General features: G+C 40.3%; 1 protein-coding gene across 1 annotated transcript in view; it reads right to left on the reverse strand.

Moving 5' to 3' along the window:
* The window catches only part of LOC101160644 (plexin-A2), a 74880-nt gene extending 65919 nt beyond the window's left edge, over nucleotides 1-8961 (reverse strand). Inside the window, exon 1 of the mRNA XM_023954980.1 lies at nucleotides 8621-8961. The gene's annotated coding sequence lies outside the window, so the exon portion shown is untranslated. The remainder of the gene's footprint in view (nucleotides 1-8620) is intronic.
* Nucleotides 8962-9868: the final 907 nt, after the last annotated feature.

Raw genomic sequence — 9868 nt, forward strand, 5'->3', positions numbered from 1 at the left:
AAATTCTTCAAATAGCCAGCTTTGACAGCTACAGAGTCCTTGAACCATGCTTGGTGTTTGTTTTTATTTAAAAGATTAGCAAAATTTAATTCATTTTTTAAAGGTCTGTGACACTTGCACATCTCAAAAAGAAGTATTTCTGTACTTATCTGCTTCTTATGATAAAGCAGACGTTTGTCTGAACACTTTTGTTTTAGCTGCTAAACCTTTATCCAAGTCTCTCTTTTGTGTTTTTTTTACAATGTCATGCTGTGTATTGAAGAGTGTTTGAATCACTTACATCTGATATTCTGTAATGCTTGGTCACAGAGAGAAGGATAGAAGGAATTTTGTGTTTGCTGCTCGGACTCTCATTTCTCTTTAGTGTTCAGCAGATCTGTGGTGTAGAGTGAATTGTAACTTTAGCTTTTTTTACAAGTGACAAAAAATAGAACAGAACCTTATGAGTTTCATGAACAGATAAAGGACTGAAAAATATTTCCTGCTCCAAATCTGAGACTAGAATGACCTCTCATAGCAGACACCTACAATGCCACCCGGAGGTTAATTTACTGTTGAGAATCTGCCTCTCAAATCCTCTAAGGTTTAACAAAGCAAGAAAACAAGAGTCAGACTGAGCAGGCATGCAGCATCCTCATCATTTCATCAATTTCTCCTCTGCCAGCTTTGGTCACGTCTGAGGTATGTAGTCATGCTGCTCAGTGTTTACCCTAAATTATAGAGACAGCTCTTCACCCTGCGTTGTCTTCCCAGCTGAATTCCTCGCCTCACCACTCTAAGACACGCTCCGGGCCCAGACGTGACTCATTCATACTCACACGCGGGAACATGGTTCGCCAAAGCCTCTGGGGACGCTGCTTTCAGGCAGCATGTAAAGGAGAGAGAACCTCTTAATTCAGAAACATAACCCTTTGACCTGGTTTAGGATCTCTAGAACCAAATCTGTCTCTTAAGTTCATTTTTCATAATAGATGTAAAATCACATCAGTCATAAAAGCCACAAGAGGTTCTCCAAATGTTCACTAAACCATTTTCTTTTGTGTGTCCTGCAGCACATACAATGCATGAACAGGTTTGCACAAAATTAGTGCGTGTTATATTGGAAACGCTGTTAACAGACTGTGCTGCAATTTTTCTAAAGGTCAGGAGCAAGATCTCTTCCCTCACACTTAGTCAACAAAGAGACTCATTGTCACTGCAATCCAAGATAGAGAAAACATGTTTTTGTCTCTTTTTTGTTGCTGTCAAAGTTGCTTATGACTTAGATTCATTGTACCGCACAAAGACAACAGCACTATAAGTCCATATGAGTGGAACATTGCATAAACAACAACAGTCACAACTGCGTCTGCACTGGGTGTGATAAACACTTCAGATTTTTGATGATGTTTGTGGCAGCTGAACCATGCTTAGAAAGTTTCTGCATTGTAGCTTTAAAAAAAAAGCGGAACATCAGAATGTCTCTGTATTGTCTGCGCTAAGATGAAAACTCTACAATTTCGTCAAAGGATTCCAACGGGTCAGCAGGCGGAGGGGTCCGTGTTGTACACATTACACATGAATGGGCTGGGAGGGATCCAGTCACAACAGAACTTGACTTCCAAATGAATAAATGAAGGCAATTAGTAGATCTGTTTACACTGTCGTGGAGACAGAAGTAGGTCAGACGTGGTAGATTGTATGGAGGAGAGATCCAGCGAGCCAGGGGCTGTCTCCGGTACCTACACTGATGAGTCGGGGAATTAGGACACGAATATGTCGTCTTTATCAACAATGACTTTTAAATTAATGTCATATTCAATCACAAGGGACCAGCGGGGTTTATTAGAAAAAGCAACGTTTTGTGATCAGCCTATTTTTCATCTATGGCTGCGTTGTGAAAGAGACGGCCCAGAGCGATGAGTTCCACCTTCAAAGTCACTGACATGCTGACTTGGGCCTCAGAGGGCATAATGTGTAGAATAAATGCCTACACTGCACACACCCAGGGGATATGTTCAGTTTGATGCCACACAGTGGAATTTTATGACTGTTGGCCTATAGGTTATTTTCATCATTATGTTCAACAATGTCAGATAAAACTGCAGTGCTTCCCCAGACATACACTGTATCTTCCAGTAAGACAAAAAAATCTTAAAACCAGTATTTAAATTAAGGATTTCTTATGAATCCAGTGAAAGTTGTGTTGAATTAATTTACTTTTCTTGTACTCTTCTTGTATTGTTTTATATGTGCAAATATGGCCCATAACTGTCTTTTCTCCATGCCTGTTGTTTAGTTTACTGGTCAACTCAGTTATTGCCGGCTTTAGGACTCTCCAGTCAACCATTAATCTTGATGGTAGAGTACCGGAGGATGTCTGCAGGGAGCAGTTAAAACGGCACTATGTCACTGCAACACGCTCGCCTTGTATTAACTGCATGATGCTGCAGGGAACCTGGACAGAGGCAAATGTGACATAGGGGACCAATTCCAACACATCACCACAACACTGTCAGCAGCCCGCTCCGCAAGCCATGCCATTATCTCAGGCCCTATGCATTATACATGGAGATACACTACTATGTTTGAAATTAATGTTAAGAGCAGCCACTGCTGCCACTGTTTAACCATGCATGCTCCCCTCTCCCTCTTCTATGGCTGAGCCGACTCTTCCATAAATCTCATTGTCGCTCTTCCCTGGCTAATGGTGACCTCAAAGCGGCTTGTCTTAACTGCCAAAGCCTTTGAGTTGCATATATGATGAGCAAAAAGGCAAAAGTCAAAGTGACCTCCAGCGCTGTGATGAAAACCCAAGCAGTTCAAGTGCAATCGGGGGTCTTCTATAATTCAGTGACTGCAGAAGAAGATGGGGTGCGCCGAGTTTGCTTTGGAGCCAGATAGTATGTATGTATCGTGCTGTGTTGCATCAACTGCATCAGCCTTAGTGCTTCATCGATACAAATAAGAGAACACATAATAAAAAAGAAGCTAACAATGGGTTCATGATCACAAACAAATGCTGATGGGAAAGGAGCTCAGGAGGTCAAACCTAAGTACACTCTAAGTACACTAATGCAAACATAAGGCAACTTTCTATGACTGTAATGTTATACCTGTAAATGCCAGCATAGCATTTATTCTCAAAAATGACTGATTTTTTGTGTCTGCTACTTCTTTTTTGAGTCTGGTTTTTCTTGTTCATGTGTAATCCATGCAAAAACAAGCTATACATTCTCACGGACCGAATCACTCATGGATATGCAGGGCTATATTGCTTTTGCATGCATAAATCATAGGCACCTGAAAGTGAAAATGTATTACATTTGGCAGACACTGTGCCCCAGATAAAGTTTGAATGGAAAAAAAAAATCAGAAATGAAAAATGCAGTGCTTTTGTGTGTAGTTGCAAAGCACATATGTCCATAATTCTCACACCACTGCTCACAAAAATGAAAGAAGTTATCCTAGAAGAAGTCTGCATGTTTCCTTCGCTTGCTTCCTCTTGGCCCATATGGCTTTGTGGGGTAGAAGATGCCAAGGTTGGGAGTAGCTGGCACGAATAATTACGATCAAAGAAATTACAATGCAAAAGGAACAGCTGCTACCTCAACTGCTGACAAATCACTATGTGCAGAAGGATACGCTGATAGACTGTACAGAAGTCAGGGAAGGAGAGGAGAAAGGAGGTGAGGCGGTGGATGCTCTCCTATTACACAACTTTAACTTTAACCTCAAAGTATCTGGCACAGTAAAACCCTTTTAACATTTAATCCACAGTGTAAATGAAGACTTTTGTGCCATTAACCCAGGGAATCTACCGATGCAAGCATCTGCCCAGATTATCTCTGCCTGACGCGGTGGTCAGTGTTTGCCGGTCTGTGTTTAATTTAAAGATAGTCACAATCACTTTACTGGTCTCTTATTCATATTATCTTTTTTAATTCAAAAGAAAATGTACAGAAATGTAAATGTTTTTAAGGTCCCCGATGGGACGCTCTACCAGAAGCACCAATGAAGTTCTCAGTTTTTGTTGCTTTGTGGAAATTAAAAGAAAAAAAGAAAAGAAAATGTTAAATTTAGTTAAAATGAGTTGTTTTTTTGTTTATTGCAATATGCATATCACAAAAGTTGGTGAAAATTGCAATTAATGGTATTCTTAAATGTGCTATAACAATCTTATGGCAGCTTAAGGTATTTAATGAATCAAATAAATCCCTTTACATCATAGACCAATTGGATGGAGCCTTTTTATGTTAGATGTTCACCTTCTAGACAAAGGTCTTTTGGAGTGTAATTTAAGTTATGTTGACTCTTATTTGAATTACACAGTGAATTGGAAATTACGTATTTAGTTGTTTTGCTATTTGTTCATTCATTACCATTTATATCGTCATCACAATATTGATCTTTAATATCGCAAATCGCAAGTTTTCCTCATTTCGTGCAACCCTATTATTGAAGAAAATATTTTTTACATTTTAGCAGAGATTGCACTGCTACTGTAACAAGTGCCAAAATATGTTCTAGAGCAGTAACATAACTGTGTTGTTCAAAATAAAAGCATGGTTACACATACTAATGTCTGCACATCCCACAATATAAAGGGATATTTTTGGTGTCTCAATCCCTTAAATGTTTTTTTTAGTATGAATTGAAAATGAAACTTAGTTTTATTTATTGCAATAAATGCAAACTTTGAAATATGACTGATTTTTTTTAAAGCCTTTCTTAACTTTGTCAGCTTTTTTTGCAACCATATGTTCTCTGCTCACACCAGTGCCAAAGAAAACCATCCAAAAACTCACATCAGCAAAGTTATTGCACTGTTTGTATCAACAACAGCGTGACAATCTGGAGGCAATGCACCATATTGCAAGACCGCCATCTCTACATGCTGAGTGATGCCAAAGCTGCCATCTGGCAGGTGAGCTGCACACTTTTACCTTTCCTCTCTTTGAGCTTTTTTCTTTACTTTTTGTCAGCTCCTGTCTTTATGTTTTCTCTGGTCCAGTTATTATTAGTCTTTATCTCTCAACCTTGAGTCCGCGTCTAACTTGTGCTGTTCTCCTCTGAACAAACATGAGCCTCCTCTCCTTCACCTGTGCGTCAGCCTCCCTCTAGGCCTGGATTACACACTGAAGTGTGTGGAAGGGTGAACACTGAATAAGGGGGCTGAGGAAGAGTGAGAAGCAATAAATACGCTGTGAGGATGCACCAGGTTTGTTTTACACTTTTCTGCTTCTGACTGTCCTCAGAAATGGTTACATATTTCAGTTTCCTCTCCAACACCACCGTCCTCACTGACCTGTCTTGCAGATGTAAACGCAGTGACACTTTGTGTGCACATATCGCACCAGCGCACACGTATGAGGTCACACTAACACACCGGAGACTCGACTTCTTCCTCAGGCTGCAGCATCTGAACAGTCCTGTTTAATCAGTGTCTCCATGGACAACGGGAATACCAGTGGGTGATGGGGTGAAGCTTGAAGGTGGGAGGGTCTCCAGCAAGGGTGATAACAGCGAGCGGCTTTGCCCTCACACACCGTGTAATGGTGTTACATACACTAATTTGCCTGATGAATTGTTGCCTGTGCATTGCCTTCACCCTTGACCCACATTGAGTTCTCTAATATTCAAACAACCCCTGAATCAATGTCACAGACTGAACGGGTCCTTTGAATCAGGTGGAGTTTCCTTTTGCTTTAAAGCAGTGCTCTGTTCTGAAAGCCTTTTTTTTCTATCCTCTCAAACTTACAGTAGCTCATTAATCTCTGTAGAGGTCTAAGATAACACTTAACTCCTTGCTCGTGGGGGAAAACGACAGAGACAGATGTTCTAAATTACTTCACCTACACTGGGCCAGCATGGCCTCCAGGGTCCCAATACTCCACAATACAGCAGCATCACCTGCATTTGTTCTACATACTAAACTGCTGAAGTAAGCACTGTTGGAATAAGCCATCGTCAATTTAGCCAACGCATTGTACATTCTCTTTTCTTTTTGTTTATATAAATCATTATAAATCATTAAAAACATTGGAAGGTATGCGTGTCATCACAAGCCCTTTACTCGATTGACTTTAATTTATTTCTGTTTTTTTTCTTCTGAAAGTTCTTAAGTTCTTATTTATCGACCCATTTCTTTGAACTAGTAGCTGACACTCAATGCGTCACAACATCTGAGTCATTTGTTCTACAACACCATTTTTTATTTCTGAATTTTGAATCAAAGAAATTGTTTCAAAGTATTACATTTAAGGACAGTTGTGTGTTTTCCAAAATTCAATTTTTTATCACAAAAAAAGCAAAATCTACAATTCTAATTGTTTTCCCGACAGTGATTTCCTCCATTGCACAACTGTTGGTAGTTCATATTGAAGCTACATCCACACTAGTCTTGGATACGCACGTTCAAGCAACCACTTCTAAACAACAGTCTTTTTAAACGCGAGTTTTGGGCTTCCGCGTTAAAAACTCTCGCATTCATGTGTAGCTACACAAGTTTTTGGTCCGTTTTCAGGCTCTACAAACATGTGGAAGTTAAAGTACATTGAAAGTCGATCCTGGTAAAACTGTGATATGTCCGGGACTTGGATTTGGTAGTGATGTAAGGATGGCGTCCTTTTTAATTCATACACCAACCTTTCGAAAATTGATCATGGAGGAGAAATTATATAGTTGGAATTATATGACACCAAGTCTTTCATATGTCGAAACAGAGCTGTGAAAGAAAAAGCTTGGAGCAAGATTTGCACCGCTTTGACATTTTGCACCAAGCCTCTTCAGACTGTAACATGCAGTAGTATCACGGATACCGAGAGTCCAGTGTAAACACCATAAACATGCATTCAAAAACGCACCTTTAGCACATTTTTGAACGCACGACACACACCTGGAGTGAACGTATCTTCCAGCAGAAAACAAAGAACTTTGGCTGATGATTTTGTCTTATTCGTTCATATTTGATGTCAATGAAACTTCAGCCGACTGATGAGTTTTTTGGACAAGCAAAGCATCCTGTATAGAGTAAACATGACTCAAACTAAAACTAATACTGCTCCCCTTGATAGCGTATAAACACAAAATCTGAAAATGTTTTGGATACAGGCAGTTGGATTTTTTTCCAGACACATGGTCCCTTTCAAAATAGTAAAAGAAAAAAAAAACATAACTTTACATCACAAACAAATACTGACTAAGCCAGCTTTAATATTTTTCTATCTCTGCTATTCACTGTCTTTATATACAAAAGTGCAAAAAAAGGGTTTTGATTATCTGGTTGTTCATTTTCAAGACCAATCCTGAGCTTGTTTATAGAATATTCATCCAAGAACTCAAATTACAGAATAAGAGGAAACTCTTCATTATAAATGCTCAGTTTAAGCATTTTTTCCCTTATGTGTGCAAAAATATTTTTTTAACAAAAAGACAGTTAATTTTTCTACATCAATAAATTTATTATATTCTTGCAATGTGTGGACTGTATCATATATATATATATATATATATAAATGTGTATGTATATAGACAGACAGATACATAGATAGATTATCCAAAAGATCATCATATAAATGTACTACACATTTACAAAAACAGATTAGACTTGTGCGGCTTGTGAGTTATCCTGATGAGCTTGTTTGATATTCATTTATTTATTTAAAAAGTGCAAAAAGAGACCCTTTGCTACCAATTACCTTCACTTTAGAGGAGCAGAAATGATCTCTGACCATACCTCTCTTCCATTTGCTGTTATCAATGCCGCAGAGAGCATGAAGCTGAATGAATCATTTAAATCCTAAAATTAGTAGGCAACTGATAAAATGCCCAAGCACATGACAGGCATGAGCATGCCAGGAGAAGAGCCAATCTCTTCTCTTCTTCTGTCTGCCGGTCCCTCCATGAGAGGCTTTACTCAGTCTAAAGGGGCCACGAGGAATTAAAGCTAGTCCAACTGGCCGGCCAGATAACAGCACACGGAGGGTGGAGGGGGTTCATATTGGTTTGCAAGAGGGGGCAAGAGTCAGAGAGTTGTGAATGCAACAATCAGCACTCGTCTCTCCCTCTGCCAGCCTCACAAACGTGGGTTCCAACAAAGATCCACTTGGTCAACAGCATTGTTGAGGCAGCTTGCAGCTCTGCACACTTACATCCCAGCCTTATCAGCATCCCAGTGGTGCTTTGCCCTGCTGCCAAGGCTGCAGGAGGAAGCAGGGAAGAAGCCCAGAGCTGGATGTATCTACAGGCTAAATACTTCAATCTCTTTTCTTTCTTTTAATCCTGATCACCAGAACTTAGATGTACAAAAATAATGTGCACGCTCTGAAAATAAACACATGTTGATGTGTTAAATGTTTCAAACGTGATGCAGTGCGGGTCTGCCTCCTGTCTCAGAACCGGACTGGAGCTGGGACACTGATCAGAACATCAGCTCGCATCTGTCTTAATTAAAGGCGATCAGAGGAGGTTTGACCACCAGCACGTGATGCATGTAGGAACAAGCAGGTGTGCAGTGCAAGCCGACAGGAAGCAAGGTGCGTGAAGTCACCGCAACTTTCCCGGCGTGCACACTGGCACGGTGCTGCATGAGAAGCTGATTGATTGATAGGCTGTAGAAGGTAAAGGATATACTACTCACCTTGAAACTGCAACAAAGTCCTTCATTCACGGGAACGGCAGATTCTCTTCTTTTTCAATGGCTTTAGGGGAAAAGTCCCGCCGGCACCGGCTCCACAGAATGTGCGCAGACCTGCTAATTCAGCCCCTGGATTTTACAAGAGGTTGACGCGACGCGCAGCTTGTAAAGTAGTCTGTGGAGCAGAGAGCATCTCCTGGTGAAGTGACCCTCCCGCCTTGATCCTGGAGTGATCGTGGAACCTGCGCGTCTCTGTCTGTCTGTCTGTCTGTCTGTCTGACTGTCTCTGAATGAGAGAGAGAGAGAGGTTGGCGCTACATGAAGTCACCCATCAGTTCAGTTGCACATCACGTACGGTGTGCGCTTTCAGACCCAGCCTCTAACGCGTCATCATGTTGCAAGATTTGAGCGCGTTCTTTATGCCTTTTGGAACCAAAGGTTTTTAAATTCATTTAGGACATCCAGTTGAAACACGTTTACATGATCAGTCAAGCAATAATTTGTTCCATTAGGTGTGATCCTCATCAGAATGGGATATTAGATGTTTTAAAATAAACATGTTTGTTAAATATATCCCTAATCATATGCATTTATGCATTCGTTATGCACATGTTGTAAATGTGGAGACCTGCGTTCCTCATTTTATTTTCTCAGGTCAGATTATTCCGACATTCTACTTTAATATTCTACAAAGTAACCAGTCAAAATCTTAAAAAAAATTTACTGGCTTTTATTTTCACACAAAAATATTTTCACAATTACCATTTTCCTGCAAAACACCGCCATCTGTAGGAAGCATCTCGTCACTCCACCTTTTGATTTAATCTCATTCAATTTAGTCAATTTGATCCACATTTAAAAATTGTGTCCATATATTTTATGTTCGTTTTAACATTGCGAATTTTCATAAAATATGATGCATTCAGCTCCATTTAGATAAAAGCTCAGAATTTAAGAAGTCTCCTAATCCTGGCTTGGGAAAGGAGCATGGACAGTCTGTGCCCAGCTGTCTGCCCCCCTCATTATTTGCAGTTTGGGGAGTTGGAGATGTCAAGTGGGCTACCTGTTAAGGCTGCATGGCTCAGCATGGCCATCAGACATCCTCGGGGGTGACCAGATGGCAGCCGCTTCTCACTGGCCCCCATCATCCTCATGTGCTGGAGTTCATTAAACCACACACAGAAACACATGTACATACTGTACTGCTAAACCAAACAAGCCCGAAGAAACACAAACAAACCTAACAGTGAA

The sequence above is a fragment of the Oryzias latipes genome, chromosome 5 (genome assembly GCF_002234675.1).
Source record: "Oryzias latipes chromosome 5, ASM223467v1".
NCBI classification, from domain to species: Eukaryota; Metazoa; Chordata; class Actinopteri; order Beloniformes; family Adrianichthyidae; genus Oryzias; species Oryzias latipes.